The sequence below is a fragment of the Ursus americanus genome, chromosome 2, assembly GCF_024610735.1.
Source record: "Ursus americanus isolate L20-20 chromosome 2, mUrsAme1.1.p, whole genome shotgun sequence".
In the NCBI taxonomy this organism is placed as follows: Eukaryota; Metazoa; Chordata; class Mammalia; order Carnivora; family Ursidae; genus Ursus; species Ursus americanus.
In genome coordinates, this window is record NC_142128.1 from 16406767 (window position 1) to 16428297 (window position 21531).

Genomic DNA, 21531 nt, shown 5'->3' on the forward strand with positions numbered 1-21531 from the left:
AAAGCGAGCACGAGTTGGGGGGGGCAGAGGGAGGAGCAGACTCCCTGCTGAGCAGGGAGCCCAACACCAGGCTCCATCCTAGGACCCTGGGATCATGACTCGAGCAGAAGGCATACACTTAACACACTGAGCCACCCAGGTGCCCCAAGAGATCCACCTTAGATATGAGTTATGAGAACATAAAGAGATTGAGGGGTGACTGAATGGCTCAGTCAGTTGAGCATCTGACACTTTTTTTTTAATAGCTTTTTTTAAATATTTATTTATTTATTTATTTTTACAGAGAGAGGTAGAGAGAGAGAGAAGAGAGTGAGTGTGTGTGTGTGTGTGTGTGTGTGTTGGGAGGGGCAGAGGGAGAAGGAGAGAATCCCAAGCAGACTCTGTGCTAAGCTCAGAACTGAGGTGGGGCTCAATCCTACAACCCTAAGATCACAACCTGCGTTGAAACCAAGAGTCAGAGACTTTAACTAACTCCACCACCCAGCCGCCCCAAGTGTCTGACTCTTGATTTCAGCTCAGGACATGATCTCAAGGTCCAGAAATGAAGCCCCACATCAGGCCCTGTACTCAGCATAGAATCTGCTTGTCCCTCTCCCTCTGCTCCTCCCCACCTTGCACTCTCTCTCTCTAAAATAAATTTTAAAAATCTTAAATAAAGAGGTTGAAAGTGAAAGAATGGAAAAGATTGGGGCGCCTGGGTGGCACAGCGGTTAAGCGTCTGCCTTCGGCTCAGGGCGTGATCCCGGCGTTATGGGATCGAGCCCCACATCAGGCTCCTCCACTATGAGCCTGCTTCTTCCTCTCCCACTCCCCCTGCTTGTGCTCCCTCTCTCGCTGGCTGTCTCTATCTCTGTCGAATAAATAAATAAAATCTTAAAAAAAAAAAAAAAGAAAGAATGGAAAAGATATTCCATGCAAATAGTAAACAAAACAGACCTGGGGTGGCTAAATTACTATCAAAATAGAATTTTTATTTATTAGACAAAATATACTTTAAATAAAAAAAGATAACAAGAGGGGCACCTGGGTGGCTCAGATGGTTAAGTGTCTGCCTTCAGCTCAGGGCCCTGGAATTGAGCCCAACGTCGGGCTCCCTGCTTAGTGGGGAGACTGCTTCTCCCTCTCCTTCTGCCTGCTCCTCCCCTTGCTTGTGCTCTCTGTCAAATATCTAAATGAAATCTTTTTTTAAAAAGATAACAAGAGACAAAGAAGGACATTATATATTGATAAAAGATTCAATACAAGAAGACATAATAATTATAAACATATACACGCCTAATAAAAGAACCTCTAAATATATAAAGCAAACATTGACAAAATTGAAGGGAGAAATAGACGGTTTTATAGTAATAATAGTTGGAGATTTTACCCTACTTTCAGCTATGGAAAGCAGGTTGGTATTTCCTTAAAAGGCTAAACATAGAGCTATCATATGATTCAACTACTTCTTCCTTCCAAACAACCTGGAAGCAAGGAGTCAAGCAGATACTTGCATGCCAATGTTCATTGCACCATTACTGGCAATAGCCAAAAGGTGGAAATAACCCAAGTATCCATCAACAAATCAATGGATAAACAAAATGTGGTGTATACACACAACGGAATATTTTTCAGCCATGTAAAGGAATGAAGTTCTAATGCATACTACAACACAGATAAACCTTGAAAACATTATGCTAAGTAAAATAAGTCAGATGCTAAAGAACAGATATCGTGTGATTCTGCTTATACGAGGTATCTAGAACAGGCAAATTCACAGAGACAGAAAATAGATTAAACGTTACCAGATGCTGAGAGGAGGGAGAAATGAGCAGTTATTGCCTAATGGTTACAGGGTTTCTGTCTGGAGTGGTGAAAACGTTTTGGAAATAGATGGTGATTATGGTTGCACAACATTGTGAACGCAATTAATGTCACTGAATTGTACATTTAAAAATAGATAAAAAGGCAAATTTTATGTTATATATAACCAAAATTTTTAAAATTACTAATACACAAAAAGCCCACTGAATTGTACACTTTTTTAAAAAAGATTTTATTTATTTGACAGAGAGAGAGAGACAGCCAGCGAGAGAGGGAACACAAGCAGGGGGAGTGGGAGAGGAAGAAGCAGTCTCCCAGCAGTGGAGCCTGATGTGGGGCTCGATCCCAGGACACCGGGATCACGCCCTGAGCCGAAGGCAGATGCTTAACGACTGCGCCACCCAGGCACCCATGAATTGTACACTTTTTTTTTTAAGATTTTATTTATTTATTCGACAGAGATAGAGACAGCCAGCGAGAGAGGGAACACAAGCAGGGGGAGTGGGAGAGGAAGAAGCAGGCTCACAGCAGAGGAGCCTGACATGGGGCTCGATCCCATAACGCCGGGATCACTCCCTGAGCCGAAGGCTGATGCTTAACCGCTGTGCCACCCAGGCGCCCCTGAATTGTACACTTTTAATAGGTGAAATGTATCATATCTGAATTGCATCTCAATAAAGCTCTTTTTTAAAGTTTTAAATTTTGATATTCAGTTTACTGCTTTTTCTTTTATGAATCATGCTTTTGGTGTCAATTCTAAGAACACTTAGTTTAACTTTAGATCCTGAAAATTTTCTCCTGTGCTTTAAAAAAAAAATAGTTTCAGGGGTGCCTGGGTGGCTCAGTCGTTAAGCGTCTGCCTTCTACTCAGGTCACGATCCTGGGGTCCTGGGATCAGGTCCTGCGACTGGCTCCCTGCTTGGCGGGATGCCTGCTTCTCCCTCTCCCCCTCCCCGTGCTTGTGTTCCCTCTCCCCACTGAGCAAGGAGCCCAATGCGGGGCTTGATCCCAGGGCCCTGGGATCATGACCTGAGCTGAAGGCAGACCCTTAACTGACTGAGCCTCCTGGGTGCCCCATAATTTTTTTTTTTGATGTTGTTATATTCTGAGACCTTGCTGAATTCACTGATTAGATCTAGGAGTTTATTGGTAGATTCCTTGGTATTTACTCCATAAACAATCATGTTATCTGCAAGTAGTGACCATTTTGTTTCTTCCATTACAATCTGTATGCCTTTTCTTTTCTTTTCTTGCCCTATTGCATGAGTTAGAACTTCCATTATTTTGTTGCATAAGAGAGGTAAGAATGGACATTTTTAAATTTTATTTTCCAAATGTTGCTAATGCTATACAAAAATTACAACTTAAAAAAACACAACTGATTTTTGCATTTTGACCTTGTTTCCTAGACAGAGCTAAATTTATTTATCAGTTCTAGTAGCTGTTTTACAGTTTCTTTGTAAATAATGTCACCAGCAAATGGAGACAATTTACTTCTTCTCTTCTGATACTTATGCCTTTTCTTTTTCTTGCCTTATTGCACTGGCTAGTACCTCCAGTACGATGTCAAATAGATGTAGTGAAAGTGGTCATCTTTGGCTTGTTCCCGATCTTAGAGTGAAAGTATACAATATTTCATCTTTAAGTATGATTTTGGGGGTAGATTTTTTCTTTTTTAAAAAATTAATTATTTTTTTAGAGAAAGAGAGTGAGTGTGCACATGTGCATGAAAAGGAATGGGGGAGGGGCAGAGGGAAAGGGAGAGAGAGAATCTTAAGCTGGCTCTGCACTGGGCATGATCTCATGACCCTGAGATCATGACCTAAGCAGAAATCAAGAGTCAGATAGTTAGCTGACTGAGCCAGCCAGGCACCCCTGTAGGTTTTTTTCTATATATATTTTGCCAGATGAGGAAGTTCCCTTTTATTGAATTTTTAATTTTGGTTATTGTATTTGTCTATTTGTTATGTTTTTGTATTCTATTTGGCTTTTTTCAAATCTGGTAGGTGGTGATGTTTCCAACTTCTTGCAATTATTTTTCGAGTTTATGTTTTATTTCTTTAAACATAATAATCAGGGGCACCTGGCTGGCTCAGTCAGTAGAGCATGTGGCTCTTGATCTTGGGGTCGTGAGTTCAAGTCCCACATTGGGTGTAGAGATTACTTAAATAAATAAACATAAATAAATAAACAATAATAATCATCAGAGATTATAATTTTGTAAATAATTCCAATATATGAAATACAAGTGTTGGCTTCTGCTTTCTGTCATTTCTCTGTGTGCTGGGATATTTCTGACTGTGTATTCTCTTTGAAAACTTATTTGAGGGAATTTGCTCCCACCAGTTGCCTAAACGCTGCCAGTCTACAGTCACTTTAAATATGGTTGTTTTTTGTTTTTTGTTTTTTTTTTTAACCACACAAATGATGTAATTTGAAGCTACGTATCCACTCCAGGCCTGTCATCACAACTCAGAAATAGTTTCTTTCCTCTGTTCTGCTCAGCACCAAGGAACTTACTTTGCAATCCCCTGGGGCAAGGGGCCTGGGTTAGGTTACTCTTGCTTGACTCCTTTTTGAATCCAGCAGGGGGCATCTCTTCTTAGTCCCTGGGACGGGTTTGGATTTCTCTTCTGAGTTGACCTCGTTTAGCAAATGTTTTCAGGGTGAAGGCAGTTTGTTTCTCTCTGGGCTCACATTTTCACCTAGATTTTAGACTGGTAGTTCCTCTTTGTTCTTCAGTACTTAAAAAAAAAAGATTTTATATATTTATATTACAGAGAGAGAGTACAAACAGGGGAAGATGCAGAGGGAGAGAGAAAAGCAGTCTCCCCACTGAGCAGGGGGAGACTGAACCCCGGGATCATGACCTGAGCCGAAGGCAGATGCCCAACTGACTGAGCCACCCAGGTGTCCAAATCACAAAATTCTACCCCTGAAACTAATAATAACTAGTATATGTTAATTTAAAAAAAGAATTTATTATTATTATTATTATTATTATTATTATTATTATTATATCTTTTATTCTGCATTTTCATTGTTTTCAATAAGCAGATTGGTCTGAACAGCCTGCTATATTCACCACAAAGGATTCTCTGCTTTTACACTTCAAAAAAAAAAGTTTACCTCTTATCGGCTCTCATCTCCTCTATCTCCTCTGTCTTTGTGTACTTAGATCCGTTAAAAAATTCCTTCCCTCTTATTTTAAAGGAGTGCCTGGAAAAGCTAGAGATAAATGCCTGCAGACCACCCTCTCTAACCAGAAGTCTCCTGTTAATGTCTTGCTACATCATTTCTACAAATAAAAAGTGACTACAAGAGGGGCGCCTGGGTGGCACAGCGGTTAAGCGTCTGCCTTCGGCTCAGGGCGTGATCCCGGCGTTATGGGATCGAGCCCCATGTCAGGCTCCTCTGCTGGGAGCCTGCTTCTTCCTCTCCCACTCCCCCTGCTTATGTTCCCTCTATTGCTGGCTGTCTCTATCTCTGTCAAATAAATAAATAAAATCTTTAAAAAAAAAAGTGACTACAAGAATAAAAGTCTAGAGGCTGAACAGGATGCTTCTCTCCGGTCCTGTCACCTGATGGCTGATGTCCAACTCGGGGGGAATAGTTGTTCCACGAAATGAGCACTTTACTAGAGAGCAGACCCCTCCCTCCTCCTCATCCTTCGTTGATGGACAAACTGCACACACTGGCAGCCACTGCTCCCACCACCCCTCCCAGCCCCCACCAGTAAGATCTGGGGAAGTAATGATTGTCTCCGTGGTTTTATTTATTTATTTATTTATTTATTTATTTATTTATTTAGAGAGCACGTGCAAAAGCGGGGTGGAGGGGTGAGGGTGGGGGAGGGGCAGAGAGAGAGGGAGAGTGAGAATCTTTTTTTTTTTTTAGATTTTTTAAAATTTATTTATTAGAGAGAGAGAGGCAGCGAGAGAGGGAACACAAGCAGGGGGAGTGGGAGAGGAAGAAGCAGGCTCCCAGCAGAGCAGGGAGCCGGATGCGGGGCTCGATCCCAGGACCCCGGGATCATGACCTGAGACCAAGGCAGACGCCCAACGACTGAGCCACCCAGGCGCCCTGAGAGCGAGAATCGTAAGCAGGCTCCAGGCTCAGCGTGGAGCCTGACTCGGAGCTCGATCTCACGACCCTGAGATAATGACCTGGGCTGAAATCCAGAGTCGGACACCTAAGCAACTTGAATCACCCAAGCGCCCCTCTCAGTGGCTTTGGTTGAAAAGATTTCCCAAGTGATTCTGAAAGGACCCTATCACTCCTTAGAGACTCACTGGGGTAATTCTTGCCCCTTAAGGAAGGTGAAAGGAAGCCTTCTTGACCCTTGACGAAGTAACCAAATCCTGTTCTGTGCTCTGGTCACATCCGTGCTTCTCTGATTGAAACATTCTCCTTGTGGGTGCCTGGCTGGCTCGGTCGGTGGAGCATGTGAACCTTGATCTCGGGGTTGTGAGTTTGAGCCCCACATTGGGTGTAGAGATTACTTAAAAATTTTTAAAAAATCTTAAAGAAAAAAAGAAACACTAGGAGAGTAAATAAATAAATAAAGCATTGTAAACATGTATTTGCCCAAGACCCCAAGGCTACTCCACCCCCAGCCTTTCTACAGCAGTGGATGGCAACTCCTTTTTCAGTTGCTCAGGTCAAAAACCTCAGAGTGATTCTTGATTCGTGTCTTTATCTCACAACCCACTCCAACCTTTTGAGAAAACCTGGGGGCTCTACCTTCAAAATATAGCCAGAATCTGACCGTCTTTCACCACTTTCAGCACCACTACGCTGGCACAAGTTACCGTCATCTCCTCCACGCTGTGGCATGCATTATTGCAATAATCTTCTAGAAGGCATGCCTGCTTCTGTCCTCGTTCCTCTGGTTAGTTCTCAACCTAGCAGCCAGAATGGTTATTTTAAAATATGTCAGATGATGTCACTCTTCTGCCCAAAACACTGCCATGGCTCCCTATTTCAGAGTAAAAGCCAAGCATCCAAGACCGGACAAAATCTGCACTCTCTCTCCCCCCAGTCACTTCCTACCACTCTCCTCTCATTCACAATGCTCCACCCACACGCTTCTCCTTGCTGTTCTTCAGTAACACCAGTCAGCTGTGCCTTCTGCCTGGCATGCTTTTCCACCAGAGAGCCCATGAGCTAACCGTCTTTTCTCCTTCAATTCTTTGTTCCGATCTCACTTGCTCACTTGTGTGTAATCTGGCCAAACCTGCTCCCTTTACCTTGCTTTACAGTAGTGCCCCCTTAGCCATGGTTTCACTTTCCACAGTTTCAGTTACACACGGTCCACCAGAGTCTGGAAACAGAATTCTTTTGAAGGTCAGTAGTAGCCTACATTGCAATGCCTATGTCATTCACCGGGCTTCATCTCATCACGTAGGCACGTGATCATCTCACATCATCCCGAGAAGAAGGGTGAGTACAGGACAATACGATATTTTGAGAGAGAGAAACCACATTCACATACTTTTATTACAGTATATTGTTATAATTGCTCCTTTTTATTATTATTGTTGTTAATCTCTTACTATGCCTAATTTATAAATTAAACTTTCTCATAGGTATGTATGTATAGGAAAAAAACATAGTATATGTAAGGTTCAATACTATCTGGGGCTTCAGGCATCCACTGGGGGTCTTGGAACATATTCTCTCTCTCTCTCTCTCTCTCACACACACACACACACCCCTACAGATAAGGGTGGACTACTGTAGTCTCCCCCACAGCCTTGTCCCATCTTCTAGCACACTACATCATATATTGACTCCCTTGTCTAAGAATAGAAGCTACAAGAAGGCAGAAATCTGTTTTGTTCCCTGAGCCCAAGAACTTAGAACAGCGTCTGTCACAGTGGCAGGTGCCCAATAAATGTTAAATGTAAACTTCATTTATTTTTTTAAACGTAAACTTTAAATGCCTGTATTCGTCGCAATACTACAACGAAAAAGTACGACTAACAATATCAGGTGGTGGGACCCAGGGGTTCTTGGACTCCCACTACCTTCACCCGCACCTGGGAGGGCAGCTACTTTGAATTGGAAACACTGAATTTTCAGTTCACCAAAGCCCTTTCTCTGCTCAGCTTCTGCAAGTGTGCGTCCCGGGCTCACCTTGTCGGACCTGGGCGAGGTTCCCGTTCCCCGAGCGCCAGGGTCACTCATCCAGCCAACCAATCAAAATCTCCGTCCTTTCTGCCCCTTAAAGGACTTAGCTTTTCGAAAGATTGCGCCAAGAGGGGCGGGACTCAGCAAATTTAGCAGGTGGGCGGGACGCTGGGGTGGTTGCCTAGATCACCCGCGAGCTTTACCCCCGCGGAGAGAGAAAAGGGGCGGGGTGTGGAAGCGGACTTCCCGCCCCTATCACGGCGCGGCTTGGGATTGGCTCGCCACTATCGGGCCACGCCCCCAACCGGGCTCTAGCCACTCCCCCAGCGGTTCGCTGCCACCGGCCGGGTTCCCAGACTCCCGCCTGGCGGGAAACCCTCAGAGGCCGGGACACAGGCGCCCTTCCCCGGGTAATCGCCCTGGGCCGGTGCGGGGAGATGTGCCTCAGCCCCCGGGACCCTGCGATCACAGGTTCCCCGGTTATTCATTGAGGCTGCGGTGCCAGCCCGGACATCCGGACCCAGGGCCAGGAAATCCCGAGAAACCTCGTCCCAGGGCGGGCCCCTCGCCTAAGCCGCTGTTAAAAGAGGGATTGGATTCAGTAGATGATCTCCGAGGAGCCCGCCCCGTCAGACAGATCCTTTTCTTCACGGAAGTCCCTGGGCTTCTGTGGGCTTTGGCTTCCTCAAGTGTAGATGGATAGGCATCGGGAAACCCAGACCCGGCCCCAGCTCCGGCACTCGCTGTGTGGCCTTGAACAAGTCACAACCTGTTTGTAGGCTTGTTCCCTCAACGCACTGTGAAGGGGATTGGACTTGATGTCCTCTAAGGTCCCTTTTGGTTCTTCCTAGTTATGAAGCAGCCTTGATAACACGTGTAAAGTTTCTTTGTAAATGTTCAACGCGTATACCTATTGCAAGCGATTTACGTTGCTCTCTGCTCATCCTCCTTCACTTCTGTGCCCAGAAGCTCCAGGAATGAATGAAAAGTCTAGAACGGCACCTAAACATTAAATAGGGACTGTTAACAGATACTGAAGGGGTGAAAGCCTGCAGCTCAGGAGATGATGCTGGAGAGGAGAATGGAATAAATCCCCTCACTTGACAGAAGGGAAAACTATGAGAGTAGTTAAGTCGGGCTGCTAATAGGAAGAAGCTAGGTTTTCTGGCTTGACTGCATGATCCGTCCCTTTACACATAGTGTCGGCAAACAGAAGGCATAAACATGTAAAAGCAGGTAAAGAGGGACGCCTGGGTGGCTCAGTCGGTTAAGTGTCTGCCTTGGGCTCGGGTCACCACGTCAGGCTCCTTGTTCAATGGGGAGCCTGCTTCTCCGTCCGCCTGCTGCTCCCCCTGCTTGTGCTCTCTCTGTCTCTCTCTGATTAATAAATAAATGAATAAATAAATAAATAAATAAATAAATAAATAATATCTTTTAAAAAGCAGGTAAAGAAATTGTCCAAAGAAATAAAAGCAACTTAGTTTGTAATTTTAATTTAAGTCTTTTCAATTTAAGTAGAAACTTCCCACTTTCATGTACTTAAGATTTGTATCTTGCCTACCTTTGGGGTGACCTACAAAGCAGAAACAGAGCAATAAAAAATAAAACAGAAGCAAGTTATTTCCCTCTTCTGCTTTTCCTGTTACCCTTATCTCCCCAGAAGAGCTTCTCAACTTCTGATGTTCCCAAACCCCCCTCTGTAGTATTCTTCAGTGATCATCCATCTACCTTCCAAAAAGAAAAAAAGAAAAAAAAAAGCCAACTAAAGCCAAAACCTCCTGCTCCAGCCACCACTTTGCACGCTGCCTGGCTCCAAGTCACCGAGGGAAACGTGCCGGCTCCCCTGCTCACCGGCCACCTCATTTCTTGTCCACCCTGGATGGAATGAGAGTAAAGAAGCGAAGGATGTGGGGTGCCCGGCGGGCTCAGTCAGTGCGACTCTTGATATGGAGTTGCGAGTTCAAGCCCCACACTGGGTAGAGAGACGGCTTTAAAAAATCTTTTAGGGGCGCCTGGGTGGCACAGCGGTTAAGCGTCTGCCTTCGGCTCAGGGCGTGATCCTGGCGTTATGGGATCGAGCCCCACATCAGGCTCTTCCTCTTTGAGCCTGCTTCTTCCTCTCCCACTCCCCCTGCTTGTGTTCCCTCTCTCGCTGGCTGTCTCTATCTCTGTCGAATGAATAAATAAAATCTTTTAAAAAAATAAAAAATAAATAAAAAGTCTTTTAGGGGCGCCTGGGTGGCACAGCGGTTGAGCGTCTGCCTTCGGCTCAGGGCGTGATCCCGGCGTTCTGGGATCGAGCCCCACATCAGGTTCCTCCGCTAGGAGCCTGCTGCTTCCTCTCCCACTCCCCCTGCTTGTGTTCCCTCTCTGGCTGGCTGTCTCTGTCAAATAAATAAAATCCTTAAAAAAAATCTTTTAAAAAGATGGGAGGATACACATGGCAGAAAAGGGGTGAGTCTCACACGATATTGAAGAAGTGAGAGAGAAAATCAGAAAGAACAAAAGGGAATGCTGAGAAGAAAAGAAATCAACATGGATCTTTTGTGATTTTTCCTCCTCCTGGGCTACTTCAGAGACGGCAGATAGTGTGTAAGTGGCTTTCCTCCTGTTCTGGGCTGTCTTCTTCTCGGAGGGCACATCACGCGGGGGGCTGTTCCACATCTTAGAGAAGTCTCCCCGCCCCCCGCCCCGCCTCCCTCTCCGAGACTTCCAACACCTTCCCGGTCCTCCACACTCCCTAGCTCACTTTGTTTTTCCCTTATTTGTTATCTGTCTTCCTTAGAATTTAACCTCTGTAAGGACAGGAATTTGGGGGCTTTGGTTTTAATTTTTAGCTGTTTTGTTCACAAGTGTATCTAACAGGATCTAGAAGAACCCAGAGTTAGCTCTTTATTTACTCAATACTCAATATTTATTGAACGAGTAAATCAATGAATGAATGAACTACAACATGCTGGGAAAGTCTTAAAAGAGTATGTTGTAAATCTGACAGATTCGTAGCTCTGAGGCAAGCCAGAAAAAAAGCCTTTTTTTTCCCCTCATTTGGACCCCTCTTAAAGCGTGGATACGTGCGCGTGTGTGCGCACACACACCCACACACCCACACCCCTCTAGAGTTCAAGGAGAGAGTTCCAGAACATTTGAGTGGCGAGGGACTGGCATGATGAACTCCTAACTCCTAAGTTAACAGTTTTTTCTCACTGGATCATGGATATATAGAGAGAGCAGAGACACCTTTTTTTTCTTCTTTTCTTTTAATATTTTATTTTTTAAAGTAATCTCTACACCCAGTGTGGGGCACCAACCCACAACCCCAAGACAAGGAGTCGCATAATCCTCCGACTGAGGCAGCCGAGCGCCCCTCCAGTCACCTTTCGGACTAGCAGGACTGGTTTCTGATCGAGCTCCAGCTCTCAGAATCAGTTAAACGTTTGCACAATTACGTAACATTCTAAAGCCTCACTTCCTCTTTCTGCACAATAGGATAATACCTTCACGGTTTTAAGGATTCAGTGAGATAAAATATGAAAGTGGCTGCCAGTCCCTGGCATGCAATAGGTGTTTAATTATTGCTTTCTCTCTCTGCCTTTTTTTGGGGGGGGAGGGCAGGAAACTATTTTTCTTTCCTGTGACTTTCTCCTGTGAATACAAGCTTGTCCTCAAGAGTTTAAAGCTACATTGTCGGGGAGGGGGGTGGGGGAATGGGATAGGCCGGTGATGGGTAGTAAGGAGGGCACATATTGCATGGTGCACTGGGTGTTATACACAACTAATGAATCATCGAGCCTTACATTGAAAACCGGGGATGTACTGTATGGTGACTAACATAATATAATAAAAAATCATTATAAAAAAAATACATAAAAGCAAAAAAAAAAAAAAGCTACATTGTCAGTTTGATTTTTTTTTTAAGATTTTATTTATTTATGTGACAGAGAGACAGCCAGCGAGAGAGGGAACACAACAGGGGAGTGGGAGAGGAAGAAGCAGGCTCCCAGCAGAGGAGCCCGATGTGGGACTCGATCCCGGAATGCTGGGATCACGCCCTGAGCCAAAGGCAGATGCTTAACAACTGCGCTACCCAGGCGCCCCTGATTTTTTTTTTTTTAATCCGGTTTTCGCTTTGGACTTCTAAAGACTTTTGAAGATATATATTAACTTTAAAGTATAATTTTTAATTCGTTAGGATGGGAGTTAAAGAAGGATGTGAGAGAAAGTTAGTGAATGGGGGTTCGGTTTGGCACATTTTAACCAGAACCCTGAGCAGGGGAATGCTGAGTCCCCAGGCCCTGCCCCAAATCCCTCTTGAGACGGAGTTTTGTTTTGTTTTTTGCTTTTAAAAAATGGAATTAAAGTACACATAGCATAACATTTGCCACCTTCCTATTGCTAAGTGGACAGTTCAGTGGTGTTAAAGACAAGCTGAGCGTAGGAGCGCAGGATTCAGCCCACTTGGACTTGAACTCCTGGCTCAGCCCATTACTACGTGGCCTTAGGCAAGTCGCTGGGCACTGGAGCCTCAGCCTTATCAGGGATACAGCAATTTCTCCACGGCGTTGCAGGGCTGGAAGGAGGCCACAGGGTCGGAGCCCTTGGCAGGGTTTGGCTCAGAGAGTGCCTCAGTACATGCTAACCATTGTTGTTATTCTAGAGCCTGGAATTCGGAATCAGAATCAGGTTGGGTGTCACTCTCAAGGTCACACGGATACAGCTGGGTCCTAGACGCAGCTTCGGCTAAATCCCGCGAGCAGAGCCTCCAGGTCCAGGGCTCTGTGAAGCGCTTCCGGCTGCCAGCACTGAGTAAGGCCTCTGTCCTCTGTTCTCTCTGGGCTGCGTCTCCATTCCTCTGCCTCATGCGGGGGTTGGCAAAGCGGGGAGGGGGGGGCACTCCGCCTCCAGCCACAGGCCGGGACTGAAACTCGGTATCTGTAGCCTGCCTGGGGCCCCTCGTTATGGCACAGATCTCCTTGGATCCTTGGTGCCAGGCAGTGTGCTGGTTACCAGGGCAGTGCCAAGATGAATCCGATTCGGACCCCTCCGTCCGAGATCTTACAACCAAACTAGGGGGATAAATAAGATGGGTGTGACTATGCCACTTACCCAGTTGATAAGTAGTTATCGAGAACCTACCACGTGTACAACATTGTATAAGATATTGAGTCACAGTCGCAGAAATTCACAGGAGGGAGAAATGATGGTGGTTTGGGCATACCCCAGCTAACCCAGAGCCTGGCCTCCAGAACTGCTGACGGATGGATGGATGGATGGATGGATGGATGGATGGATGGATGATGGATGGATGGATGGCGTTGGTTAGACGGCTGGTTGTCGGGGAAGGTTTCACACGGTAGGAGATCTAGCCAAGGACCTTGCAGAATAGAGGTTACTCACTGAAGAAGATGTGCTAAGATCGCGTCCTCACATTCATTTGAGAGTCTCTGAGGCCATTCATCTTGGAGGCCATTAATCTGTGAGGGTTCCTTGACAGCCTGAGTGGAAAATTCAAATGGCTATGAGATCCAGGAAAGAACAGGAGGCTGGGAGCTTACTCTCTGGTGCTTTTACACCTGAATGCCTCTGGGCTTACCTTCCTTTTGTGCACTTTTGATAGAGACACGGGAACCAAAACCTGCTTCTCTTACAGGAAAAACAGCAGCGCAAGCATGGCAGCTGGGAGTGGAGGCTGAACCAGGGGATGCAGTCCTTCTAAGGGGGGGGGGGCACCCACTTCTCAGTTTGAGGCAGTTGCTTAGTGTAAGAACATGAGTGAAGCGTTTCCAGCTCTACTGATGCATCAAAAGCTAGAGATCTGGTTGTTACTGTTTTTAAAAATGCAACCTCCCAATTCTAAAGTAAATATCAGCTGGAATTTTCTAAAGAAATTGTCCACCAGTTGAAACACACTTTGGAGTTGTAGCTACCAGTCTGTAACTTCTACTCAGGGCACCAAGAGACAGATCAGGTGAGGAAGATGGGCGGAAGCTAAATTTTAAGCGGCCCCGAATGCCGTGCTAAAGAGATTTTTGACTTGAGCTCAGAGACAGCTTCAGCTTGGGACCAAAAAGGCTCTTTGAACAAGGGTGTGGCTTGATGCAAGAGTTTGGGGACCAGTGGGGTGTAGAGTGACATATGAGATAGCGAGGAAGCAGTCAAGGTTGAAGGTTACTGCGGTAAGACAGGTTTGTGACAATGCGATTGAAAGATGGTGGCGGTGGGACAGAAAAGACGAGCGGACAAAAAAAAGATGAAATCGGAAAGGGTACGGAGAGGATGAGGGAAGCCGCGGGGAGCGGCAGGAGAAAAGGTTAGCGAGGTTCCGCCATGCCCCACGTCTCTCGCCCGAAAGGGAAGGGCCGGCCAGGTCGAGGGGGCAGGCCTGCTGGGATTACAGAAGCCGGCCCGACGACCTGGCCGTCGCCCCGCATCCCAACGGGTCAGGAGCGCAGGGCCCCCCCAGCGCCGCGCAGTCCGGCTCCGCTCCCGGCCGGTGGACCAGCCCGTGCACAAAACACGCGTCCTAAGCGAGTCGCCCATAAAACCGGGATGAGGCCACCGGCTTCGCGGGGCGGCTGCGGACACTACGGGGGAGGCGGGCGGAAGGAGCGGGTGCTTTCTGAGCCGGGGCTCTGGAAGGCTCGACGTCCCCGGGGGAGCGAGCTGCCCGCCCTCCCCGCGCCTCCCCCGACCCGCCTGCGGGGAGAGGCCAGGAGCCCCCCGGCGGCCACAATCGGAGACACCTCTCCCCCTCCCGCCCCAGGCGCCCCCGGTCCGCGCCCCGCCACCACCCCACCCACCCCGCGCCCCGAGGCGGCCGCCGAGCGCCGCGAGCCCCGAGCCGGCCGGTGCGCTGCCCCGAGTCCGGCCGCGGCCGGAAGTGCGCGCTCCTCCCGCCGCCCGCAGGGCCTCTCTAGCAGCCCCGGGCGCCGGCGTCTCAGTGGGAATAACCCCTTCGGCCCCAGCCGGCCGGGGCCGCAGCCGGGGGGTCGTCCGCCCTCTCCCCGCGCAGCGCTGACAGGGCTGGTGTCCTCCCCGGGCGACGGGTCCGTGACTCTCGCGCCCGGATCGGGAGGACAGCGCCCAACCCGCGGGGCTCGTGGGGCCGCTCCGCTAAAATGCTGAACCGCCTCGGGCAGGTTGTTGAACCTCTCTGAGCCTCGGCCTTCGGATCTGTAAAATCGTCGTCTCTGCCTCAAAGGCTTGCTGTAAGGATTCAGTGAACTTGTAAAAGATTTAGAACAGGGCCTGTCGCCGAATATGTACTCAGTCAATACTCGTCGTCATTGTTCCGATTTTTACTGCTGCCTTTTGAAAAAGGACGGGTGTCAGAGGGTCCGTTTTGTGACATGAGAATGAAGAACACGATAGACAGGATAGTAAGAGCTGCTGTTTCTTGGGCGCCTTCTTTGTGCTCGGTTCCGGGCACACCTATCTCTACAGGCTTAGGGCAATTCTGTGAAGGCAGTGTTGTTATTCCCACTGTATGGATGGAGTTAGGAACTGAGTGGGTGTCAGCGGGGGATTTGAACTCAAGGCCCTCTGACCCCAGGGCGCATGCCTGTTCTCCTCCACACTGCCGCGCTGATTTTAGAAACCTGTTCTGGGAATTCCGAACTGAAGCATCAAAGCCAATAGGGCTGTCAGACCTGGACGTCCCCTTAGTCCTGCGCAAAGCCACCAAATTCCTACACCAGGCTAACACTCAGTAACACGGTGCCCCAGCACCCACGCTATCCTTGCTTAAAGACAAGGATCTCGTGACCTTCACAAGAAGCAAGTTGCAGGCATCCAAAGAGAGAAAGGCACTGAGTAAATACATTTTTTAAAGTTGATTTTTTACCAAGCTCTACACCCCACTTGGGGCTGGACCTCACCACCCTCCGGAGATCGAGTCAAATGCTCTTCTGACTGAGCGAGCCAGGCGCCCCCCCCCCCTTTTTAAGATTTATTTATTTATAGAGAGAGAGCACAAGGGGAGGGGCAGAGGGAGAGGGAGAGAGGGTCTCAAGCAGACTCCACACTGAGCTCGGAGCCCCACCTGGGGCTCGATCTCACGACCCTGAGATCATGACCTAAGCCGAAGTGGAGAGTCAGACGCTTAACCCACTGAGCTGCCCAGGCGCCCCCCAGGCACCCCTGTTTTTTAAGGATAAAATAAATTCACGTTTTCTTGTGCAAAACCAATTACCGACCAGCCCAACCTTTGACACAACCTGTGGAAAGCTGGGGTCCAGTCCAGCGGGCCATTTCTCCCTGCTTCCGCTCTCACGGTCCCGCTGGGCAGTCTCCACTGAGCTCCAGCGCTTAGTACTAAACGCCCTTCGTTAGGGTTCGTGGAGCCTGGAGGATGCAGTCAGGCTGTCCTTGCCTTTCATTCCCTCCGGCTTTAGCAGCTTGACAATCATGCGGGAAGGTGGCAGGGGAGAGGGCGGGCATGGGAGCTGTGAGGAAAAGGGACGGGTGGCCATGGGTGATGAGGAACCAGAGACTTCCTCACCTCCACGCCCTTGGCCACGCTGCTCCCTCTACCCGGTTTAAGCTGCAGGAGAGCAGGACATTGTCCATCTTGTCTTCTGCACCCTAATGCCAAGAAAGTGTGGGGCTTCCCCAGGGGCACTCAAGTGAGTGGCTTAGTCAGAACAGGGCACTGGGCCTCTCACATCATGTACCCGCCACCCTGGTCTAATGACCAGACGCCCTTTCTCCAGCCAGGAAAATCATGCCCTTACAACAAGATTTCTTTTACATTTTCCCTTCCTTTTCTATTTTAGGGGAAAAATTCATATGGTATAAAAAGACAGTAAAGGAAAAGCGGGGTGCCCTCCTGCTTCTCCCTGTCCCCAGCCCCTGTCATCATCTCCTGAGCACTGTGACCGCTTTCTTGTGTATTTCTAAAGATAGTCTAAGTATAGGCAAGTGCCTCCTTCTAGAAAACACAAATAGGATCATGCACTGTAGTCGCTTGCTTCTCCCCTTGCTTCTTTCATGTAACAGCGTGTTTTGGAGAATGTCTCACATCAGTCGGTACATATCTGCTTCTTTTTTTTTTTCACAGCTGCTGAGTATTCAGTTATATGGATATGCCAGAATTTTTTAAATCCACTTCCCCGTTAGCGGACTTGTAGGTTATGTTCAGTCTTTTGCTATAGAAGCAATGTTTTGCTGGATAGCATTGCGTGCATGCGCCAGTCTGCCCGTAGGCTCTGGAAGTGGAGTGGCTGGGTCAAAGGGCGTGCGCGTTTTGAATTTTGATCGGTGTTGCCAAATTTTCCTTCCCCCAAAGAGGCAGTGCAGATGTATGCTCTACTAATGATGTTTGAGAGTGCCTGATTCTCCACGTAGTCTATAAGCAAACTATATTCGCAGACCTCTTAGGTCAAAAATAGTAGTTCATGGTTTTTATTTGCATTATGAGATTTCTTTTGTAACAAACACGGGTAAGAGGAAATGCAAACCTGATAGTGGAGGTATAAAATCTTAAAAAGCATCGTGCTGCTCTGAATTAATCATCACCTCCCGATCTGGCTTGGAGAAGTAAAATGAGAAAAATTGCCAACGAGCAAGTTCCAAGCCACCTGACTCATTGATACAAAATCTGGAGACAGACAAACGAAGTCCCAGTTTTCAAAACAAGGGAAGGGTATTAATGATACAAACCAAAGGCCAGAAAACTTGATGTTTAACTCAACTGGAATCCTAAATCAGACCATCAAACATGATTTGCAAGATGGCTTGGTGCAGGGAAGAATAAGGTCCCGAGTCCTACAGGACTGCATTAAATCACAGCTCTTACTAGCAGGGTGACCTTGGGCAAGGTACTTCCTATATCTCTGAACTTCTATTTTGACAGCAGAAAGCAGGGGCAGCAACAGCCACCTGCCGGAGTTATGGCAAAACTAAAATAACTCATGTCAAAGGCTTGGCACAAAAGATGTTGGTTAGTACAGAAGGAAGAAGGTCAAATCCAAGCCCTCTGGGGTGACAGGCCCTAGACCCCTGGGAAAAAGGAAGGTGACCTGGAGTCGGAACAGCTGGAAGCAGGCATAGCTTGATTGCCCCTGTCAAAGGCAGGCTTGCTCCAAACCTAGTGGTCAGATCTCGAGGGTGAAAAACCAAAGAATGAAAGCTCTGTAACAATGTGAAACAAAGCCATCTCCCAGTTGTGCACGTCCAGGGCCACCCCGTTCCATTCTTTGTGAATGGCTCCTGGAGCTGGGGAACTGGAGATACTGTGTATCCACCAACCCCCGGAGCCGAAAGATAGCTAACCCCCTTACTGGGATCGCTTAAGGCTGGGATGTGCGATTTGTAACAGTGGCTTTAAAAGCGGACTGGCTCAACCTAAGAACTCAGCACAGCGGTGATCCCTCTCCCACCGCAGCGGGCCTTTGCATGCCCATCTGTCTCTGTGTTGGACTGGATTCAGAATTAGGGGATGGGGTTGAAGACAAGGTCCTCCGCATCAGGAAATGTCATTTTCATGAGGACTCACAGAACTTTCTCCCGAGCCTCACATGAATTACGTAACCAACAGTCGCTTGGGCTTCTAGAAAGCTCAGCAAATGTGTGCCTCACTTTTAGCAATTGTATCAACAGAGCTTTACGCCATATGTTTTGTGTACCAACCCTGGATTCGTGTTATCATTTTCCCCTTTGTTTTCCCTTTGCCTTTTCTGTTTTTGGGTTTTTTGGGGTTTGGGGGGGTTTTTTGGTCTTGTTAATGACACGCTGCTACTGCCGCTACTATCAGTGCTAATGGCCAGCGCTGAGCAGCTGTGGGTCGTACTAGATGCCAGGCACCTGTTGAAGAATATGCGGCTCCGTAAATGCCTCGGGTCCTTTTTGAAACCACGCAAGGTATAAATAAAGAAACAAACAAGCACAGCCGCCAGGCTCGCTCATCTCCTTTATGGTACCCACTTAAAGGTGTCTTTTTAATATCTGATTTCACATCTTTTTAATATCTACAGTATCGTATATGCGAGAGAAAGGCTGCACACCTTTGATTCATAGTTCTCTTTATGGCCCCGTATTTGCAAATGAACAAGTCTGCAAAGCAAAACAAAACCTCTTAGCAAACAGAAGCCCTTAGTCAAGGGGCACCTTTGTGGCTCAGTTGGTTAAGCCTCTGCCTTTGGCTCGGGTCATGATCTTGGGGTCCTGGGATCGAGCCCCACATGGGGCTTTCTGCTCAGTGAGGAGTCCTTCTGCTCAGTGAGGAGTCTGCTTTTCCCTCTCCCTCTGCTCCTCCCCCTCCCCCTACTTGTGCTTGCTCTCTTTTTCTCTCTCAAATAAATAAATAATAAAATCCTTATTACAAAAAAAAAAAAGAAGCCACTAGTCAAGGGATGATAACCTTACAACAGTCAAAACCTAAGAGCCTGGTAAGGAAAGCAGTGATGCCTAGAAAGGCCACAGAGAGCTGCAGTCCCAGAAGGCTCGCATCCTTTGCAAGGTGAAAACAAGAATGGGGATTGACCGGGGGCGCCTGGGTGGCACAGCGGTTAAGCGTCTGCCTTCGGCTCAGGGCGTGATCCTGGCGTTACGGGATCGAGCCCCACATCAGGCTCCTCCGCTGTGAGCCTGCTTCTTCCTCTCCCACTCCCCCTGCTTGTGTTCCCTCTCTCGCTGGCTGTCTCTATCTCTGTCAAATAAATAAATAAAATCTTAAAAAAAAAAAAAGAAAAGAATGGGGATTGACCGGTGGCGCGCCCACTCATGCTGGGCCCTGGTCTGAGCGGCCATGCTTTTAATCCCCACATCCGCCCTATGAAGTAGGAATGCTTTTCTATGGTTATCAGGTTACTTACGAGGTTCAGAGACCAAGGAAATTTTCTAGATTGCATTTAGATGGATTTCAGCAAGGCATGTAATCAAATCTCTCCTCACATCCTTTAGACAAGACAGACAGAGACTGGATATCCTGCATTTAGAGTCACAACTAATTACAAGGTTATGCATCACCAAAGCCAGGGAAGTGCTCCTAGATTTGACCCAATATTTCTATTTCTGGGACTGTCTTTTAAGAAAACAGTCAAAATTTCGGAGACATGTATTCTCAAGAGATGTTCACCGAAGTTTTAGTTGTAAGAACAAAAACGGGAGGCAGTGTAAAAATTCAACGACAGGGAAATGACTCAGCAAAGTATGGTGCATGTAGAAAGAATTCTGTAGACAGCCATTAAAACGTTGGCCGTGAAGACAATGAAGCACCAAAAACGTACAACTAAGTAAAAAAAAAAAAAAAAAAAAAAAAACTTAGAAAAAAATACAGGAAGGAAATACAACGAAAGGCAAAAATAGTTGAACTGGGGTAGATGAAAAATGTGTAATTTCATTTTTTAATATTTTCCTTAGTATGGCTATATTATTTTTCTAGTGCAAAATATATATATTTATAAATAAATAAAGAAGTACATAAATGTATAAATATATATATAATGATATATATATAATATATATATAGTTTTCTAGTGCAAATATGTATATTTATAAATAAATAAAGAAGTACATAAATGTATAAATATATATAACAATATATATATATAACTATATATATATGTATATATTTAAGCCAAAGATGAAAGCTGAAGCTAACTATGGGGAAAAAAACTGACGGTCAACGTGAGCACCTCACTGCAATTTGTCACTCAACCCCACCCTCTGGAGGGGTTGTTTCCCTATTGTACCGATGAGCAAAGAGAGATTCAGAGGAGGTCCGGTCGTTGGAACAAGGTCTCACAGCTGAATGTGATAGAAACAAGAACTGAAACAAAGTCTGACTGGTGGCTTTCCAGGTGTCTCGCGACAGAGGAGGGCTGCCAACCTGTGGAGCCTTTGGGCGATTTATGGGAAAGTGCTCCGTCGGGACAAATTGCAGAAAGATCCCTCCCCTGGGCAGGCAGCCCCTGTCACGTGGCCTCTGGCTGGTGGATGAAGCCTGGGTTGAAATGCCATCGGATCTGTCCACATGGCAGGCAAGGTGGCGCCCCGGTGATGTCAGGGTCTCTGCCGGTGCGCGGAGACCGCGCCAGGAGAAGGGTGGTCCTTCCTGCTCTCCTTCCCAGGAGAACCCTTTGAGTCCGCCCAGGGGAGAGTCTCAGGTTGGTGCGAGGCCCTTATCACCTTCTCACTTACACACAGGATGAGCCCCTTAGACCCAGAGCCTTTCCCTAATTGTGCAACAATATATCAATGGCATTTATTAACATAACTTAGTATTGGCTGGATTTTTTTAAAGATTTTATTTATTTGAAAGAGAGAGATGGAGCAGGAGCAGGGCGGGGAGGGGCAGAGGGAGACGCAGACTCCCTGCTGAGCAAGGACTCCGATGCAGGGGCTCCATCCCAAGCCCCCTCCCCGGGATCACGGATCACGACCTGAGCTGAAGACAGACGCTTAACCAGCTGAGCCACCCAGGAGCCCCTGATTGAAATTTTTATCGTAAAATTCACATAACATTCATAATTTCAACCATTCTGAAGCACATAATTCAGTGACATCGAGTACATTTACAAGGACGTGCAGCCATCACCCCTTTCTAGTTCCAGAACAGAAGTCTTGTACCCATTAAGCCGCCACTCCCCATTCCTCCCT

General features: G+C 47.1%; 1 long non-coding RNA gene across 1 annotated transcript; it reads right to left on the reverse strand.

Annotated features, from left to right (window-relative positions):
- Positions 1 to 11833: 11833 nt before the first annotated feature.
- LOC123784660 (uncharacterized) lies at positions 11834 to 14791 on the reverse strand. Its single transcript, XR_006777530.2, has 2 exons — positions 13526 to 14791; positions 11834 to 13427 (listed from the first exon to the last, which is right to left on the reverse strand). It is a non-coding gene; the product is annotated as an uncharacterized LOC123784660 (long non-coding RNA).
- Between the last annotated feature and the right edge of the window lie 6740 nt (positions 14792 to 21531).